We start from the raw sequence: 21413 nt of genomic DNA, 5'->3' as shown, positions 1-21413 counted from the left end.
GAGGGAGAGAAAAGCAGAGGGAGAGAGAGAAAGAGAGGGAGAGAGGGGAAGAAACAGAGAGAGAATCCCAAGGCGGCTCCACACTGTCAGTGCACAGCCTGACATGGGGCTCAAACTCAAAAACCATGAGATCATGACCTGAGCCAAAATCAAGAGTCAGACGTTTAACCAACTGGGTCACTCAGCCGCCCCAATACAAACTATTTCTAATTGGTTCTTTTTCATATCTTTCCCCTCTTGCTGCATATGTTCCTACTTCTATTTCAAATTTTTTATTCACTATAAGCCTTCACTGTATCTTGTGCCTGCTCTTAGCCTCATATAAATATTCTTAACCAGAGCATTGACTTATGAAATGTGGTATTCTGCATGTACTTGTATTATAATTATTGATGGCTCCACTACCTTGTGATTCACCATGGCCCAGGGGCTTTTTTCTGCCAGGAATAGGCACAAAGGCAATTATTTACCAATGTGAACTTCCTACTTATAAAATTCATTAGCCTTCATTTCGCCCTGTCCAATTTGTAAGTACCCAATTTATCCAGGTTATCTTTACTTGTTTCCAGTATTTCTGGCCTACAAATATGTACACAGTACATCACTAGTTATGGATTAAAACTAAACAGAACTAGGTCGCAGCCTGACTTGTAAAAGGTTATAACTGATCAAAGCTATCCACACCAGCACCATATCCTTAATAATGTTCCTGTATGACCTTCCCACCATCTAATCGTGGTATCATCTGACCTAAACTACATTTCCCTGGGTTGCTGATGATTACATTTTTCATAATTAAATCAACAGTATGAGAAAGTCAAAACATATGTGCCCTGCTTCCTCCAGACCCTTCCAACGTTCTTAAAAAAATTAGGTTATACTGATATGATTCAGTTTTCCACATTAATTTTTACCTAATGTCCTACGTTTGCTTAAATATAGTAAATTAACATTCTGGTGATGTATATCTTAATGTATCTTTTCCTCACAACATGACTGTGTCTTATTTACTGCAGATTCTACACATATATTCACCTCTTCATCATTTTGGTGGGAACAGATAATTAATACAAGTATAAATCTCAGAATTATAGAAAAAGGACTTCTTTTTTTTTATTTTTTAAAAAAAAAATTTTTTTTTCAACGTTTATTTATTTTTGGGACAGAGAGAGACAGAGCACGAACGGGGGAGGGGCAGAGAGAGAGGGAGACACCGAATCGGAAACAGGCTCCAGGCTCTGAGCCATCAGCCCAGAGCCCGACGCGGGGCTCGAACTCACGGACCCCGCGAGATCGTGACCTGGCTGAAGTCGGACGCTTAACCGATTGCACCACCCAGGCGCCCCAGGACTTCTATACCTTGTATTAGTTATTCATTTTTTGGTGCCAAACTTTAAGATACCAATATACCTAAAGAAATTAAATATAGGACAGGGACTCATAATAGCAACAGGGAAAGCGTCCTAAGAACGGGAGTTGTTTGAAAGAAGGATATGTTCATTTGGGAACTAGTAGTGTTTACACCACCACCAGAAATGTCCAAATACAGATGAGATAACTGCTGAGCAAACGTGCTCATAAAAGTGGTTAAGTCATCACAGGACTATGGAACTAGAGACGGCTTCCTACTTCTCAGTGACTGTCATCAACTTTAGTTTTGCTCTTAATGACCTGGGAAATACTAATCAGAAATATATGCTCTGTAGTTCCTGAGACCTTACTCGGAAGTCCCAAGCTACTGAACGCAGCTCCTGGGATGACTCAACAACCAGAGATGACGACACTCCTTAAGTTCCATCGTCCACGGCTTCTAAAACCATGGCTCCATTTGTCATTGCTGAAAATATGAACCAAGCCAGTTGCCCAAGGGACAGCCTTTTCTCGACCTCACACAACCTGGGATAGCCTGGCCAACCACAACAGCACCTGAGTTCTGCGCCAGCTTATTCTACGATCATAAACACTTGCCTGCTGTGTTTCCATTCCCTTGGGATTCAGAAAATGCAACATACACATCTCCTCAGACTGATTTTTTTTTAAAAGCATTAACACTAATGGTAGAAGTTTCGGAGATTAAGACAAGTTTTGGGGAGCAGGCAGATCCCTTAAGTAAAATAATTCTACCTAAACATACATGGTGCTTTTTAGTTTATAAAGTATTTTATGGAGATTGTGTGATTCAAAGTGTCTAAATCATGCTCCTGAACATATATTCCATGAATGATGCCAAAATGTTCATGTGTTAAAATTGAGTAATAGTTTTTTCCCTAATAATTTTTCTTTAATTTGAGGAAAAGGTGCCCTATGTAAGAGACATTCACATTAACAGAATAAAGGAAAACAAATCATAGGATAATCTTGAGAGGTGCCCAAAAAGCTTCTGACAAAATTCAACACCCATTCATGACAAAAACCTCTCAGCAAAGTAAGAATTGTTGGAAATTTCCTCAAGAACTTGAGAAATGATGATCTATCATCATACTTAATTGTGAAAGACTGACCACTTTCCCCTGAAAATTGGGAAAAAGGCAAGAATATCTTCTCTGATCATTTCTATCCAACATTTTAGGATGTTCTGGTCAGTTCAGTGAGGCAAGGGTGGGGGGAACGAACAGAGATTAGAAAGGGAAAGTAAAACTATTTCTGGATCATGTTTAAATATTGTTTTCTTAATGTTTTTTTTTTTTTGAAGGAGAGATAGAGACAGAGTGTGAGTGGGGGGAAGGGCAGAGAGAGAGGGAGACCGAATCCCAAGCAGGCTCCAGGCTCCAAGCTGCCAGAACAGAGCCCAAGGCAGGGCTGAAACCCATGGACCACAAGATCATGACCTGAGCCGAAGCTGGACGCTTAACCGACGGAGCCACCCAGGCGCCACATGGTAGATCGTGTTTATATACAGTGGACCTTGAACAATAAGGATTTAAAACTGCGCAGGCCCACTTACATGCGGGTTTTTTTTTTTTTTTCAATAAACATACGAGAAAAATTTTTGGAGGTCTGCAACGATTTGAAAAAACTCAGACACAAACTGTGTAGGCTAGAAATATGGGGAAAAATCAAGAGAAAGTCAGGTATGTCATAAATGCATAAAATATACGAAAATGTATTATACTCGTCAGTTTTATCATTTGCTACCATAAAACATCCACAAATTTGTTGTAACAAGTTCAACTTAACCGCCACTTAACATGGCACCATTTGCTGTCGAGAGAAACGTAAACAAGCACGAAGATGCGGTATGGAATCGGAACTGCATAAAACCACCTGTAGTACGTACTGCACGGTGTCATCACCTCACAGCCATCCCTGTCTGCGGTGGGCTCAAGGGTTGCAAGTATCCCCTCAAGACACCCCGTGACGCTGACCATCTCCGCGTGAGCAGCGTGCCTCTCCAGTGAAATGAAATGCACGTCGCAGTAAAAAGTGATTTCTCACAGTTCTCACGTATTTTTCGTGTTTAGCGCAATACCGTAAATCTTGAATAACACCACCGGACCCATACGAAGCGTACCCGCAATGCTGGGAGTGCTCCCAAGAAGCAGAGAGAAGTCAGGATATTGCAAGAATGAGCTAGCTTGCTTGATACATACTGGAGACTGAGGTCTGCAGCTGCCGTTGCCCACCATGTCAAGATGGCTGAATTCAGGAGGAAAGGAGACGGGAGGAAAGGAGAAGGGAGGACAGCAGAGGGGAGGAGAGGGGAGGGGAGGGGAGGGGAAGGGGGAGGGGAGGGGAGTTTGTGAAGTCACACCAGCAGGTTCAAAATCTTACACTGCTTGCAAAATGCCTTTTTATCTTGTATTGAAAATGCAGCTTTCGGGCGCCTGGGTGGCGCAGTCGGTTAAGCGTCCGACTTCAGCCAGGTCACGATCTCGCTGTTGGTGAGTTCGAGCCCCGCGTCAGGCTCTGGGCTGATGGCTCAGAGCCTGGAGCCTGTTTCCGATTCTGTGTCTCCCTCTCTCTCTGCCCCTCCCCCGTTCATGCTCTGTCTCTCTCTGTCCCAAAAATAAATAAACGTTGAAAAAAAAAAAATTAAAAAAAAAAGAAAATGCAGCTTTCATGTGGGTAGAGCACTGCTATAAAAAAAGGCTTACGTACAGACTCTAAAAAGATTCAAGAAAAAAAAATATATGACAACTGAGAGCAAAAGGAAGGTAAAGGGATCTCAAGTTGGAGAGTTTAATGCCAGCAAAGGATGGCCTGATAATTTTAGAAAGAGGTTTGGCTTTAAAAAAATGTCAAGATAAAAGGAGAAGTAGCCTCTGCAGACCAATGGCCAGCAGATGAGTTCCCCGACACCATAAAGAAAAATGTTGGGGAGAAAGGACATCTGCCTAAACAAGTTTTTTTTTTTTTTTTTTAAGTTTATTTATTTACTTTGAGAGAGACAGAGACAGTGCAAGCCTGGGAGGGGCAGAGAGAGGGAAAATCCCAAGCAGGCTCCAGGATGTCAGCGTGGAGCCAGATGTGGGGCTCAAACTCACCAACCATGAGATCATGACCTGAGCTGAAATGAAGAGTGGACCACTTAACTGACTGAGCCACTCAAGGCAGCCCCTGAACAAGCTTTTAATGAAGACAAAAGTGTCTTATTCTGGAAAAAAAAAAAAAAACATGCTACAAAGGACATTTACTAGCAAGGAAGAGAAGTGGGAACCAGGATTTAAGGCGGGAAGCAATGGGCTAACGCTACTTTTTGTGTAGATGCAGTCAGGTAGATGCTGAAGACTGCCCATATCTATGAAGCTGTTAACCCCTAAGCCTTGGAGGGAAAAGATGAACACCAGCTGCCAGTCTTTTGGTTGTACAATAAGAAGGCCTGGGCAACAAAAGCCCTTTTTCTGGATCAGTTCCATTAGTGTTTTGTCCCCAAAGTCAGGAAGTAGTACCTTGCCAATAAAGGATTCCCTTTTAAAGTTCCTTTGATATTGGCCAGTGCCCACGGTCACTTACAACCCTAGGAGTTCAACACCAAGGGATCAAAGTGCCCCTTATTTGCCCCCAAACACAACGTGTCTAATTCGACCTCTAGATCAGGGGATCATAAGGACCTTTAGGGCTCATGACACACGGTACTCTATGGAAGAGAACTCTGATGGAGAGAACGTCATGAAAGTCTGGAAGGATTACACTATTGAAAATGCCATCATTGTTAAAGAAAAAGCCATGAAAATGCCATCAAGCCTGAAACAAATTCCTGCTGGCGAAAACTTCATCCAGATGCAGTTTGAGCATGTCTGCACAGGATTTACAACAAAGCCAAAGACAAACTACAGATATGGCCAAAAAAAAAAAAAAAAAAAAAAAAGGTGGGGCTAAAGAGTTTCAAGATATGGATTTTGAAGAGCTAACAGACACTGCACTGCAGAATTAACAGAAAATGACTGGAGTGCTTCCGAACCAATGTCAAGGAGAAAAAAGAAGCAGTGCCAGAAAATAAACGGACAGTAGACAATCTGGCAGAAGTGTTCTGATTATTCAAGACTGCTATCTACTTTTATGATGTGGACTCTTCTAGGATACGAGAACTGAAGCTAAAGCAAATTGGTGGTAGGAGGATTGGTACCATATAGAAACATCTGTAGAGAAATGAAAAAGCAAAAAAATATCAGACAGAAAATACGATGTACTTCCATAAAGCTACACCAAGTGTGCCTGCGTCTCCCGACTCCCCTTCCATTTCTTCCACCTCCGCCACCCGAGACAGGAAAGACCAATCCTTCCTCTTGCTCCTCGTCCTACTCAATGTGACAATGATAGGATGAAGACCTTTATCATGGTCTACTTCCACTTAATGAACAGTAAATAATCATCATGACATCCAGTTAATAAGCTTATGTTATATGTATTTGGGAAAAAAGTGTCTTCGTGTGAAAAATCTAATAACTATATGGCAAGAACTGTATCACACGTTTTTATATCCTCGTCATCACCACCCAAGTATTCATCACGTAAAACATCGCGTACAAGACTTGTATGAAAGGCAAGGCTGTAGGGGTGCCTGGGTGGCGCAGTCAGTTAAGCGTCTGACTTCAGCCAGGTCACAATCTCGCGGTCCGGGAGTTCGAGCCCCGCGTCAGGCTCTGGGCTGATGGCTCAGAGCCTGGAGCCTGTTTCCGATTCTGTGTCTCTCTCTCTCTCTGCCCCTCCCCTGTTCATGCTCTGTCTCTCTCTGTCCCAAAAATAAATAAACGTTGAAAAAAAAAAATTAAAAAATAAATAAATAAAAAAGGCGAGGCTGTAGACAGCCTCTTCTACATAGGCATAAGCTGAGTGATAATATAAAATTAATAATGTGTTATTTTTCTTATTGTTTTAAACTTTGTTTTCAAAGAATATCTCTACCATACAATATGCCCCTTTCTCTCCTGATTGGAGAAATTATGTATCAGCCTATCATTACAGGTAAGCGGTTTAAAAAAAAATGTAACAATGTTTTCAACACTGTCATACAAATAGGACTATAATACTGTATGCCAAAAAAATTTTATAACGATTCATTCATTAGTGTATAGGCTAGCTACCATAAAGCAATCATATTGTTGCTTCTTTGTGTTATCAATGCATGAATCGTTATACCTGTAAATAAACACAATTTCTTTTTCACATTACCTTTCATTTTTGACATCTAGTGTTAGTAATACGTACAATAGCTAGAGTGTTTTTACCGTATAAGACAATACTGATGGAGGTACTGACACACAGATGACTCATCTTGTACGCAAACAACAGGAACTTATGTTTATCAATAAATAGAGTACAGTACTGTAAATGTATTTTCTTTCATGATTTTCTTAACATTTTCTTTTCTCTAGCTTATTTTACTGCACGAATGCAGTATATAATACATATAACATACAAAATATGTGTTAATCAACAGGTCATGATCTCACTGTTCGTTAGTTTGGGTCCTGCGTTGGATTCTGTGATGACAGCTTGGAGCCTGGAGCCTGGAGCCTGCTTCAGATTCCATGTCTCCCTCTCTCTCTCTGCCCTTTCCCCACTCATGGACACACAGGCTCGCTCTCGCTCTCTCTCTCAAAAATAAATAAAACATTAAAAAAAAATTTTTTTAAGAAAACTTATGTCCACACAAAAGATTGCTCAAATTGCCAAAATTTGGAAGCAACCAAAATGTCCTTGGAGAAACCTTTATTATTCAGGGCTTAAAAAACAAAGCAAAACTATCAAGTCACGAAAAGACATGGAGAAAAACTGCATATTGTTAAGTGAAAGAAGTCGATCTAGAAAGGCTACATACTATATGCTTCCAAGTGCATGATATTCTGGAACAGGCAGAACTATGGAGATCAGTGGTTGCCAGGAGATAGAGAGGAGAGAGCAAGGAACAGGTAGAATACGAAGCATTTTTACTATCAGTCTGTATAATACTGTAACTGTAAATACCTGTCTTTATGGGTTTGTCAACATGCACAGAATATACACCACCAAGAGTGAACTGTAATGTAAACTGTGGATTGGGGGCAATTATAGATGTGTCAATGTAGGTTCAACAATGGCAACAAATGTACCACTCTGATACGGGAATGCTGATAACCAGGGAGGCTATGCATGTGTGGAGGTATATGGGTATATGGGGGTATATTGGGAATCTTTGGCAATTGTACCTTCTGCTCAAGTTTGCTATAAATCTAAAATGGCTTTAAAAGATTAAGTCTACTAAAAAAAAAAGGCTTGTAAGAGGTTAGTTAATATTTCTTAGATACCTAATTAAAAGCACAAACCATAAAAGAAAAAAAAAAAACAGGTAACAGACTTCATCAAAATTTAAGTTTTTTTATTTAAAAGGCACCATTAAGAAAATAAAAAGCTTAGTCATGGATTCAGAGAAAACATTTGCAAATCATATATCTGATAAAAGACTTTTTAAAAGACTTTAAACAACTGAATTTTTATTAAATATTTTAAATATTTAAAGTTTTTTGAAACTAAGATAACAGTGACAACCCAATTTTAAAAATGAGCAAAAGATTTTTTTAAGAGTGTGAGAGCAGGGGAGAGGGGCAGAGAGAGAGAGAAAGAGAGAGAGAGAGAATCTTAAGCAGGCTCCACACTCAGCAATGAGGCTGACATGGGGCTGACCCCATGACCCTGGGATCATGACCTGAGCTGAAACCAAGAGTCACTTAACCAACTGAGCCACCCACGTGCCCGAAAATGAGCCAAAGATTTAACTAAACATTTCATCAAAGAAGATAACATGAATGACTAACAAGCACATGGAAAGGTGCTCAACATCATTAGTCATTAGGGAAACGTACATTAAAAACTGCAATGAGAGGGTTGCCTGGGTGATTCATTCAGTTAAGCATCTGACTTCAGCTCAGGTCCTGATCTCACAGTCCATGAGTTCAAGCCCCGTGTCAGGCTCTATGCTGACAACTCAGAGCCTGGAGCCTGCTTCAGATTCTGTGTCTCCCTCTCTCTCCGTACCTCCTCTACTCATGCTCTGTCTCTAAGATAAATAAACATTTAAAAAAAAAAACTGCAATGATATTATCACCACACATCCATTAGAATGGCTATAGTCAAAACCACTAACAATACTGAGTGTTGGTGAGAATGTAGAGAAATCAAAACCCTCATACATTGATGGTGAGACTCTAACATTGTAACAGCCACTTCTGGGAAAAGTTTGGCAGTTTCTTAAAAGGTTAAACTTACCATATGATCCAGTAATTACACTCCTAAGAATCTACCCAAGAAAAATAACATAAGTCCACACAAACACCTGTACATGATTTATAATGACCCAAACTGGAAACAATTAAGATGTCCAACAACTGGTAAATGGATAAACAAAATATGGTATATCTATGAAATTGAATACTATCAACAATACAAAGGGACAAGCTATTAACAGATGTGGCAACATGGACGAACCTCAAGACTACAATGCTAAGTGGAAGAAGCCACAAAAAAACTACATATTCTAGGATTCTATTTTTAGGAAATATCCAAAAAAGGCAAGACACAGAAAGAGTAATGGCTGTCCTGGCTTAGAGGAGAGGACTGACTGTAAACTGGCATGAAGAAACCTTGGGAGTGACAGAAATGTTCTAAAATTAGAATGTGGTAATGGGTGTAAAAGTCTATAAGGATAACTGAACTGTACACTTATGATGGATGGATGTTATGGCATGTAAATTACACCCCCCTAAAACAGTTTGTTTTAAAACTTTGTACAAGATTGTTCATAGCAGCTTTATTCATCATAATGGCCTCAAACTGGAAACAACCCAAACGCTCTTCCAAGGAGAATGGAAAAATTGTGGTATAGAAAAAAAAGTATTAGTTATTAATAAAAAACAAATTACTGAAACACAAAATATGCATGAATCTCAAAAACCTGTTGACAAAAGGCAGTTTTGTTCTAATGTAGACTATTCCATTTACAAATATTATATTTGTATATAATGTAAATTATGTTTCATAAATGCGAAGTTCAAGAACAGGCAAAGTCGGGGCGCCTGGGTGGCTTAGTCGGTTAAGCGTCCAACTTTAGCTCAGGTCACCATCTCGTGGTTCACAAGTTCTAGCCCCACATCAGGCTCTGTGCTAACAGCTCAGAGCCTAGAGCCTGCTTCAGATTCTGTGTCTCTCACTTTGCCCCTCTCCCACTCACACTGTCTCTTTCTCAAAAATAAATTTTAAAAAACTTAAAAAAAGAAAAAAGAACAGGCAATGCTCATGTATGGCACTAGAAATCAGGACAGCAGTTGCCTCTAGGGTAGGGAGATTGACTGCAAAGGGGCATGAGAGAACTTTCTGGAGCATGAAAATGTTCTGGATCTTGACTGGGATGTTTATATGGGTGCATACACTGATCAAAACACAACACTTAAGATCTGTGAATTTTACTGTATGTACCTCAATAAACTTTTAAATGATTAAAAATTCCTCCCAAAACTCTATAAAAACTTTACTATTAGACAAACTCTGAATCAATCAATCACACTTATTTCCAGAAGGTATGGTTATGTGTGTGTCTATTCGGAAATCATAACATGTCAAATAGTTAATAAAAATGAGTGGCTAATGATTCAATACTCATTTTTAAATGCTTTAATTATGTCATATAATACACACATATATATTCAACTTCTGTATGTTATGGAAACAGAATCAGACTCATTTATTCTTTGTATATTCATTCATTCATTCACTTCAAAAATATTTATGGAGGGCCAAAAATATTTTCCAGGCATCCAAGTCCAAATTGCAACTCAATTACAATGCTGATATTTCACTTTTTCTTTATGTCAGAATCATAGTGGACCTCTCAGAATGTTTGCTTAATGTGAGTTTCTTGGTCTAGTCATGGGAAGAAAAAGTGTTAGACAGCCTAATAGTCTGAGACTTAGGAAGCAAAACCAAGTCAAGGGCCAGTCAAGTCCAACAGAGTCAGGCCTCAACTACAGGTACGTATGTATGTACACACACACACACACACACACACACACAGCCCACCCCCCCCCCCACCCTGCCCCTCACCACTGTAAGATAGACCTGGAGCTGTGGCCAGATCCAGGCATCTCTGGATGCCACAGCTGTGGCATCTCTTACAACTCAAGCCTCAGGCTAGGAGGAAGGGAAGGCCACCACCACAGGAAGCCACCACCCTTCCAGTAACTTCCCTTCCACTCTCCCAACCCCCCTTAGAGTCATAACCTAGAGTCTGGTCTAAGCCAGGCCTGGAGGGGTGATGCTGAATGAGCCATGACCTCTGCTCCCCAAAGAGTCTGTCTACAGACCACACTAACCACTGCGCAGAACGGTTCGGTGTCGGGGTACTTCCTACACTCCTGGTAGATTTTTAAAGAGTGTTTAAAATGTTCGTGGCTTTTGACCCAGTTAACTCCACTCCAGGGATTTATCATAAGGAAATAATCAGAGTTGAAGGAAGGAAGTACTGTACGAGCAGCTCACTAGAGCATACTTATAATAGCCTACAGAACACTCTCCTCCCTCAAAAGAATCAAAAAAACTTAAATGCCTAAAGCAGGGAAGTAGTCAGATGAATTATGATAGTCACACTATCTGCAGACATGAAAGACAAGCTTTGCAGGAAAGAGTATTAGAAAATGCTGACAATATGATGTTCAATGATAGAAGCAAGCTAAAAGCTGTATATATCAGGGCTTCTCACAGGGGAGCATCGTGGTATTCCCCCTGCTTCCCAGAGATTCTGCTGATCCTGAAATCCGTGTTACTGAGGGGAGTGAGCTCTTGTCCTCAGATGGTCTTAGGGCAGAGGGGTTGGGAGGCTGAAAACCAGTGGTAGAGTACCATCTCAATACTGGGTGAACAGGAAAAACGTGTGTATATACACAGATCAGAGTTAATCAATGCCAGAACCCTGTGATTGGTAGGATCACGGCCTTGTAAACCAACACTTCTCAAACTTGAATGTGGGTCTTGTTAAAAAATGGATCCTGATTCAATGTCTGGCATGGGCCAGAGGTTCTGCATTCCTAACAAGTTCCCAGGCGATGTCCAGGCTGCTGTCCATGGGCCACACGTGGACTAGCAAAGCTGTGGATGCACACATCCTGCAGGACAGACAAGCTACACCAACAGTGACTTTCTGGTTGGTCACGGGATGGGCACATTTACTTTTTACACCCCCTACACTCACCGGATCCTTCGCCATGAAAATTCATTGCTTTTGTAATCAGAAAGAAAACTCACTATTCAAAACCTGGGACTCGGTAATTATTCTTACAGGAGTCCATTCCAAATAATGTGAAATGGAATCAGAAGGTAAAAAGCACTGTCCCCACACATAACACATCTTACCACCAAACTTGTGAGGTTTTCCACACCAAGCAGATCTGACACCACCCAGAGTTAGCGGAGGCCACACAGGGTGAGGGCTCAGCCCCACAAGAAGGCTGCTTCCCACTTCAGATGCCAGCCAGCCACAAGGCCAGGTTGTCACCTACACGTCTACCAAGTTAAAAATTGGGGGTGCCTACATCCCCCTCCTCGGGCTTGTTAACAGCTCTTGGAACTGAGACCAACACTTTACTATTACTGGTTTATTATAAGGGATACAATTCAGGAACAGCCAATTGGAAGAGATGCACAGAGCAAGGTACAGGGAAAGGGTGCAGAGCTTCTGTGCCCACTCCGGGCACATCACCCTCCCAGCATCTTGATGGATCACCAACCTCCATTACATAGGCATGACTGATTAAATAGCTGGCCATTAGTTATTAAGATGATCTCCAGCCCCCTGGGGGGGGGGGGGGGTGCTGAGGGGAAGGGGGTGGGGACGGTGCTGAAAGTCCCACCCCTCTAATCACAGGGTTGGCTCCCCTGGCAACCAGCCCTTAGAGTTGCCTCATTAGCATAAATTTGAGTGTAATGGAAAGGTACTTACTCTGAATAACAAAAGACACTCCCCTCACCAGGAGCTTGGTACCAGAACCTTGGATGAAGGCCAAATATATTTATTTCTTATTATATCACAGAATCACAGGTTTATGTAATGCAACTTGGAATGATTTACAATACCAAAAAATAAGCAACCACCTAGTTCTCTAATATTAAGAGGATGGCTTAAAAAAAAAAAGCCTGAAATAGCACGCAATTATTACAAATAATATTTATAATATTTATAAACACATGAAAAATGGAATGATAAATTTTAATCACAGTATGAGAACTTTGTTTAAATGCTAACATAAAATGAATTAAATGTTTATAAAATGTTAAAATTATTTTTTTTTAAAAAGCAAATAGTAAAATGCAACAAAACTGGCAAGAAATACACCAAAACGTTCATGTCTTTGGGTCCTTGAATAGTGGGGTAATAGAGGATTTTTTTTCCCTTTCTCCTTTCCAGAATAAAAGCAAATTGACAGGAAGGAGCTTGCATGTGATTACGATCATGGATGCAAGGATACCAATGGAAAATGGAGTTGGCAGCAGAGAGAAACCCATTCAAGGGCTGGTTACAGGTGATGAGGGAGCATAAGGCAAGCTAACAGGCCACAAACACTGCCCGCCCGCCCCCCCCACCCCACCAGGTGGAGTATGTGTGGTATTCCTCGGGCACTCCTGGTGGCCCAAGAACAAAGGGAAGGTGGAAAACAATTGGTTAACTGATAGAGATCATAGTCCCGCAGGACCCAAGTCTCCATCACCCCCCCATAGTGATGTGGGAAACAAAGGCATAAGGAAATGGCAGATCGAACTAAATTTCCTTATAACCTGCAGCCCATTGACAAATACCTGAGGCTAGCAGAGTAACAAGTTCCTCCAGGAAGTCCCTACTGTCTTAATGCTAATGCTTTGTAGAGGGAAAAATAACCTTAGCTTGACACTAGCCAAGGCCTCCAGTATCCTGTGAGTCTTCTTTAGCATATGAAAATCTCACTGGAAACTTCCCCAGAACTTTGTCTCCCCCAACAGGGTAGTATGTAACCAGTCTCTCCTCATGGCCCCGGGGCAGCTCTTCCGGCCCTCGGGTCCTGTTCCTATGCTTCAATAAAATCACCTTTTTGCAAAGATGTCTTCAAGAATTCTTTCTTGGTCATCGCTCTGGACCCCACAAACCCCACGGTCACCCCAAACACCTCATCACAGGGAGGAGGCTTGGGAGCCTATTAGTTGGGGGATGGGGTGGGAGCGCGAGGCTGTAAGAGGGCTCACTGGACCACCCGGCTGGGAGTGGAATAAGAGAAATAAGGAGAAAGACAATGGGTTTAACGAGGGCAGGCTGGAGCGCAGAGCCGACAAGTCTGGACAAGGGGCAGGAGGAAGGAGACCAACCGCCCACTACCTTTCTCCCTGACCCCCAGCTGGCACTTCCACGAACAGGTCTGGGCAGAAGCTGTCAACAGGAGCAACCTCTGTCTTGGCTGATTGGGGGGTGCTGGCCACCCCTCCATTCAGCCTCCCTGTACAGAATGGATGTTTTCTGCTTCTCAGGAACACCCCAATTATCAATCTCTCCCTTTCCCTCCCCAGGATATCAGGCTCCTCAGGATTCCTTAAGGGCATAAGGAATACAAACTCACGTTTACCTTCTCTAATAAAGCAAAATGAATAGCCCTTTGCCTTGTTCCCATTTCTGGGTTCGTTTCTGGCCTGAACCTCACTTCGCTTGTGTCCCTCTCCTGATAGGCAACAAAAGGCAACAGAAACAAATACAAATACATAAACCTGCATCACTGGTCAGTGATCAAATTAGCTCTTTTTTTAAAACTACAAAATGCTATGTAAAAATTAATAGCCTCTTTATTACTTCTCCAGGTTAAAAGGTAAACCTGCTGGTCTACCTGCTCTATGATCTCACTGCTAACATGGGGCAAGTGGGACACAGTATGTCACTGTACCTGTGTCAGGATTTCACAGAATTTTTGTTAGCCTCTCACAACACTCCTGCGAGGAACGCTCATCCCCAGCTGACAGCGAGGCACTGGCCGCAGAGTGGCCGCAGAGTGCTCTGTCTGCCACGAGCCCCCACAAAGCAGTGGCAGAGGTGGGGCTGGGACTCCTGCGTCTCCCTATTCCACGCTGACATCAGCCTGTTCTTCCACAACAGGACGGGTCTGCACCCACACGGAATGCCAGGAGAGTCCGTCTCTTTTCCAGAGTCTGTGCAGATTTTAATCCCCCAACAACAGAGCCAAAGCTCAGGGTTCACAGCCATGGGCTCAGGCCTAGCTCTCTTCATCAATTGCAAAGCTGTGGCTACACCAAACACCCTGTTAGGGTTTGTCCTGTAGAACATTTCTCTAACTAAGGCCATGAGGCTGCTCAGAGGGACAGCTCTTGGCTCACTCTGAAAACAGGGAGATCAGAGCTGGGAACCATCTCTACCCTATAGCCTGCCTTCTAAAACTGTGGGGGAAAGTCCTACAAATAAAAGCAAAATTGAAGGAGGCAAGCTCTACCAACAACAGTAAGAGCGGACCCATGGTGAATCCTTATTCCATAACACCTGATGGGTCATGGAATACACACAGCCCTACAAGATGGGTATTATTATTTTACACAGGAGAAAACTGGGGCTCAGAGTGGTTTGAAAAAAGTAGGTCAAGGACACACAGCTAGGCAGCAGAAGAACCGGAAATAATACAGTGATCTCGTGAGAGTCCATACTCAGGATCGCACGGCCTCACCTCTGTTTGGTCTGGCCAATAAGCAATCAACCCGCTTTCCCATGCCATCTGTCAGTTGGCAAGGGCCTTAGTAATCACCTATCTGAGGGAGCAGGCACCCACAAACCTGGATCCGAGTTCTCCGGAAAAGATCCAATCAACCAGCTGTTCTAGCATTTCCCACACAGCTCAGTCTCTCAACTTACTTTCAACTAAACAAGACATTCTACTTGCAGCCCTCCATTCTTCTTTCTTATCATGTTAGGGTAAGTACATGCCTACATTGACAGTTCTAGTAACAAAGGCCTCAAAACATCACCTGACATTTCCTCAAAACCACTCCGACAGGGTTTCATTTAGGGTATTTTTCTCTTTTCTACCCACCCCCTGCCCACACCCCAGATCTATGAACATTCAGAATTCAGGGGAAGGAAACAAAGATCAGAAAGGAAGCTTCAACTGTAATAAAACTCCAGATATGGACAGAGGTGAGAACATCTGTTCCATGACCCTTAACTGAAAGTTTCAAGATGAGGAAATCAGGCCATCCTTCAACTTGCCTCACAGGAATCTCTCAAAGGCTGGGCTGTGGGCACCTCAGTTCCTCATTCCTGCAGAGGCTTCAGATGGGGCTATGCCTAAGCAGCGGGTAGGAGCGGACCTGTCACTGGCTGCAGACCGGTGGGCGGTGATGGGAGAGTGGGGAGCGCCCCTGCAAATCCTGGGAATCCTCAGAGCGGCTATGGAGAGCCAACGCATGAACTGGAGGATCCACATGGGTCCCAGTGTCAGGTTGCTTAAAGAGGGAGGGCTTGCTGGCGTCCTCTCCCCACGGAACACCCTGGTGCACAAGACCCATATTCCCACTCACAGAGAGTTAGTGGTTTGGGTACTGGGGGTACCCCTTTCCTCTGTGTCTTGCCCACACATCACTCCATCTGGGTTGTATAGCAGGGGTAGGAAACTCTCGAGTTCTGTGTAATAAGCACAGCAGGCAGGGTTTGGGGGAAATGATGACACAGCCTGTATCTTTCTGACATAGAAACACTGCAGAGAAAACAAGACTCTTCTTCATTCCCTCAGGTGAATATGCGCTTTCCCATTTTTCTTGGGACAAGAGCTTCTCAACCTATTTTTGTTATCCCCTTTTGGACAGATGCATAAAAAGACTGCTCACTGTAGAAGAAACAACATTGTGAGTGTGACGGAGCCCTGTCTCAAAGCTGGGGACACTTCAGGGAGTAGCGGAGGCCAGGGGAACAAGGGGGCACGACTCTGCTCTAGAACTGCCTTTGGGAATTCCTGGGGGCAGCACATGTGAAATCTCCCAATTTTCAACACTGATTCAGTGGTTTTTTTGGTTGTTGTTTTTTGTTTTGTTTTGTTTTGACTTTCTGCTGGCCCGATAAAACTTCTGTTGGTTGCATGTGGCCCAGACCCCGTCTGTAACCAAGGCAGTTGAATGTAGTCAAAAGACAGTTCACCTAGACTGACTAACCAACTCTTGGGTGTGTAGCTTAGCGGTCTGCAAAAGGCAGTATGGACAGCGGAGGGGCTGGAGAATCCATGCGAAGACCCAACAGATTTGAGTTTGAATCCTGGCTCTGCTTTTCTTAGCTGCAAGACTCCAAGTCCACCATTAACCTTACTTAGCTACCACGCCATCTGCAAAATGGGCTGATGGGAGATTTGTGAGAATTAAAAACGTGTGTGCAAAGACTACCATGAACTCTTCATAAATGTCAAATTTCCTTCCCCCGTAACTCTAAAGAAACGATTTAGCCTAATCTTAGCCTCTTCAGATTTCATGGTTTTCATCTGTTTGAAACTAGAATAATCACCCAGCACTGAGGCTCTACCTCACAGGATGGGATGAAGTGGTGCAGATAAAAACAGGGCGCTTACAACTTAGAAAAGTATGATCGGCTTGATTGCTAACACCCTTTCCTCTCATTTCGAGGCCAACAAAGCAGCAATCTGCTTTCCTAAATGTGTTTATCCCCTTCCGTAAGGTGATGTGGGGAGAAGATGGAGTCACAGGTGTGGTAATTCTTTAAAACAGCGATTAGCAATCAACTCCCCAGGGTCCAATCCCACCATCCTTACACAGAGGTGAGGAAACATTAGGTCACTGCCTGGTCACTTAAGGGCCCAGCAAGTCTGTTTTCTCTCTCCATGCCTTGTTTTAGACAAGAGGAAGAAAGTCAAGTCACTTAACAGCTGCAATGTTTCTTTTCCTCACACAAACAAAACTGAGCCGCAGGCCAAACACATTCATTGAAGTACCATCACCATGACATTTTCCAAACGCACGGGGATTTTTGTCAATTCTCTTATTTTCCACACCCTTTGACAAAAGTGGGACATGCTTTGGCATTTCCTCAACTGACTGACTTAATGCATCTTTACAACTTCTTTTACACGAATGGGACTACACCAGCAAGGTCTAGGCTGAGGGGCCTGATCTAACATTTCAACTTTTTTTTTTTTTAATGTTTATTTACTTCTGAGAGAGAGACAGAGCATGAAGGGGAAAGGGACAGAGAGAGAGGGAGACACAGAATCCGAAGCAGGGCCCAGGCTCTGAGCTGTCAGCATAGAACCCAATGGGGGGCTCGAACCCACGAACCGTGGGATCATGACCTGAGCAGAAATCAGACGCCCAACCGACTAAGCCACCCAGGAGCACCAACACTTCAACTTTCAACTATTACGGACAGGTTTTCTCTTAAAAGCAAAGAAGCATTAAAATCAGTTCCGCTGAAGCTACTAAGGATTTTTACCTTTCAGGAGTATGCCTCTCCCCACCCCAAACTTTAAAAGCTCCCTCATGCAATCGCCATGTTTCCAAATCACCAATCAAGCATGACAGAATGAGCAGGAATTGTATAATAAATCTAGAGGAAAAAAATGAGCAAGTTGGATGAATATACACATATTACTCCTCCCACCCAGCCCCTCCTTCAAAGCAAGGTTCTGGTAAAGGAAAAAGAACACCACAGAATGTTTTAGGGGTCGCTTCTTTGCTAAACACTTTCAAGTGTTTAGCCTGGGGCAAACAAGGTGAAAATGGCAATACAAATAGGTTAAGATCTCTTTCAGGCAATAAGTAGACCTCCGCTTACCTAGTGATTTGTTTTTATAATGTACACTCTTTACTGATGTATATACCATGCTTCCAAAAGTATACACGAATGTTAAATGGATAAGTACTGTGTATACTACTCTGAGCTGTTTCTTGACATGCATAACTTGGAAAGGATTTGGGCAGCTCAGAAAAACTGCTACCACATTTTACACAACCTGTCTGTCTGGACACAACTCAACCCCTAGGCTTGCTAATACCCTTTGTATCAAAAGGGCTGACCCAGCATCCACCTGCATCAACTTGATCCCCTTAGCTCTGTCGCACTCAGCAAACACCCTATGCCTTCTGAGCAAAATAAAGCAGCACCCCACGAGGGAGAAAAAGAAGTTTTAGGAGTCTGAAGAGGCAGGTTTTACACCCGATTTACAAAGAGTGAGGGTCTGTGGAAGGCCTTGAATCTCTTCTAGAAACACTCACTGGTGGTGCCTTCCAAACCTACCGTCAGGAAAACAAACAAACAAAAGCTCCGCTGGCTGTGGTGGTGGTGGTGTTACTTTTAAAGGAAAATGCCAAACATAGGAAAGTAGAGACAATAGTGTCAGGAATTCCATACCCCACCCTTCATCCCGCTTCAACTATTAACAACTCACAGCCAATCTCCTTTGGAGCTCCCCCCTCACTTTTCCACTAACAGTGTTGCCCCAAAGTGGTTTATTTTGAAGCAAACCCTCCATCTATATTTCAACTTCAGTATGTATTTTTAAAGGGTTTTTTTTTAACAACCACAATCCTAACACCATTACCAAAAATAACTAAACAAAACTAATATTTACTTGTACGATCAACTGACCAGTACACATTTCTTTTATTGGCTCAATGTTTCATGAACTTCTCCCCTTCGAATCAGGATCCAACCAACGTTCGCAGACGGACTGCACTGCTGTGTCACGTCTCTTCAACAGTGTTTAAACCGCAGGTTCCCTCTTCCCCGTGATTCTCACGGCAGCCGCGCTGATCCCTAGTGGCAAATTCCCAATGATTCAACTCTGGGGATACCACAAAGAGACTCCGGTCTTAAAGGCTTGTTTAAAAAACGTCAGACACGTATATTAAGCAGTCATTTTTGTAATTAAATACGTTTAGAAAAAAAAAATCTGAGAAGTACAAGCGAAACGATTTGACCTGAAGCGATTAGCAATCCTCAGGGCCACTCAAGCACGCGTCCTTTGCAATTCTGATCCGTGTGGGTTTATTTATGAGGTTAGAGCATATCCCAGCCTTACCCGAGTCTTTTGCAAAAGGTGGGGCGGAGCGAGCCGGTTTCCTCGCAGGACCTTCCTCCGCGGGCTAGGTCCTGGCGGTCGCCTCCGGAATTCCGGGGTTGGACCCAGCTGCCGCCTCCCAGGGCCACCTGCCCAGGTGAGAAAAAGGAGCTTCAGCGGACGAGTTCCGGAAAGCAGCCCCAGGTTATCTAGAAGGAATTCTGAGCCAGCCAGGATAGAGGAACGAATCAGGGTACCACGGTCTCGTAGAACAAACAGCCCTGGAAAATCTTGGGGCTTAATCTCTGTGCCGGCGCGCGCGGGGGCACGGTCCCCAACGCCGAAGGGCCAAGAGAGGGGACGTGGAGTCCGCCCCAACGAACACACGTGCGTCTGTGTACGTGACTGATTACATCCACCTCTGGGTGCCAGGGGAGGAAAATTACATAGACCATTTCTACATCACCTGTGTATGCTGAAAAGCTATCTCCACTGGAAACAGGGTGTGAATGTCTGGCCAACCCAAGCCACGGACCCCGGACCAGAAACCCACTACAGACCGCCGGCGCGAAGGCTACGCGATAACCCCCAATCCGAAGCGGTCAGGCTCGGGCGTCTGCAGCTTTCCGCCAAGGGCCCTCCGCCCCACTCCAGGATCTCTTAAGTAGTAAACCCCAGCTTCTGAATCCCTGTAAGAGAAATTCGTCTCCTTCCTCGACGCGCACAACGCGCGCTGGAGAAAACGCGGGCGCCGCTGACCATTCTGGACCCCGGGGCGAGCAAGCAGGTGCGAACCGCCGGGCGCCGGCCCCCGCACTCACCCGAAGTGCAGCGGTTTCCGGCGTGCGCTCCGCGTTCCCGGCGCTGGGTGCCAGAGCAGGCACCTGCTGCGCCCGGCCCCAGGTGACCGCCGAGAGAGGGGCGGGAGCCCCGCGCGCCCGCCCGGCTCCGCCCCGAGCGCTCAAAGGAGGAGGGCGGGGGCAGCGAGTCCGGCCCCGAAGCCCCAGCTGCGGCCGGCTAGCCGCCTGGCGCCAGGAAGCGCGGGCGTCCGCTGGGGGCCGACTTTGAAAACGCACGCCCCGTTGCGACCCCGCCGGGAGGCTGGCCGGAGGGGCGCCGCCTGCCGGTGGGGCGGCGACAAACGATGGAAGCCGCCACCCCGGATCCTTGGGAGAAGGGTAGAGAAAGGGGAGAGCTGCAGCCACTCGCCGCTTAGTGACACCCCCTGCCGTGTACCAGGCGTTGAAGCCCCAGCCCCAGCCCCAACCCAAGGAGAATCTACGTCCCCAGTAGGGTGGGCAGGGCCATTGGCAGTTGTCTCCAAATGAAGGTACACGCAGGGTGACAGAACCTGAAATATGCATGCCACTAAGCAAAGCCTGCAGTGCACTATGAATTCACAGTTTTATATAAACTGCAAATAGCACATTTGCAAATAGCACAATTACATTGCATTCTTTTTTTTTTTATAAACAACGGTGCTAAAATATTGTATTTATTCAACAACTATTTGTTGAACACCTACAAGTTCCCAGTCGTCTAAACATTTAAAATGTGGCACAATTTCCTCCTCCTTTTCATGCAGAACCTTGAACAAGGGGAGTGGCCTGGGCCTTTTTTTTAACCCCTCAGAAAGCCTGGACTGGCTCTAGGAGGAATCTAGTAAACGCCCGCCAGAGGGTGCAATAAGAACCGAGCCTTGGCAGAAGTTTAAGTGTGCGAAGCTACTGGAACTGAGGACTTCCCCAGAGAATTCCTGGAGGTGAGCTGGTGTAGTAAAGGACCATAGGATTCTCCAGGATGTGAAGTGTTTCAGCCGAGATGTCACCGTGAGCAAAGCCAGAAGCAGAAAGCTGGGCAGGGTGTGCACGTTCTGATAGAGAAAAGGCATGTGACTCAGCATAGCTGAGAAGGAGAGGATGTGAGCTG

The 21413-nt window shown here is 44.2% G+C and overlaps 1 protein-coding gene across 5 annotated transcripts in view; it reads right to left on the bottom strand.

The window, feature by feature from the left end:
• Window positions 1–20502, bottom strand: part of GPR160 (G protein-coupled receptor 160) — a 61610-nt gene extending 41108 nt beyond the window's left edge. For 2 of the 5 annotated variants that reach the window (XR_007155490.1, XM_047874217.1), the window contains exons 1-2: window positions 20306–20502; window positions 19506–19633 (exon numbers count right to left, since the gene is read on the bottom strand). The gene's annotated coding sequence lies outside the window, so the exon portion shown is untranslated. The other 3 variants (XM_047874218.1, XM_047874219.1, XM_047874220.1) reach the window with 3 other exon arrangements.
• Window positions 20503–21413: the final 911 nt, after the last annotated feature.

This window comes from Prionailurus viverrinus, chromosome C2 (assembly GCF_022837055.1).
Source record: "Prionailurus viverrinus isolate Anna chromosome C2, UM_Priviv_1.0, whole genome shotgun sequence".
NCBI classification, from domain to species: Eukaryota; Metazoa; Chordata; class Mammalia; order Carnivora; family Felidae; genus Prionailurus; species Prionailurus viverrinus.
The sequence above is the reverse complement of the archived record's forward strand: the minus strand, read 5'-3'. Positions and strand labels throughout refer to the sequence as shown.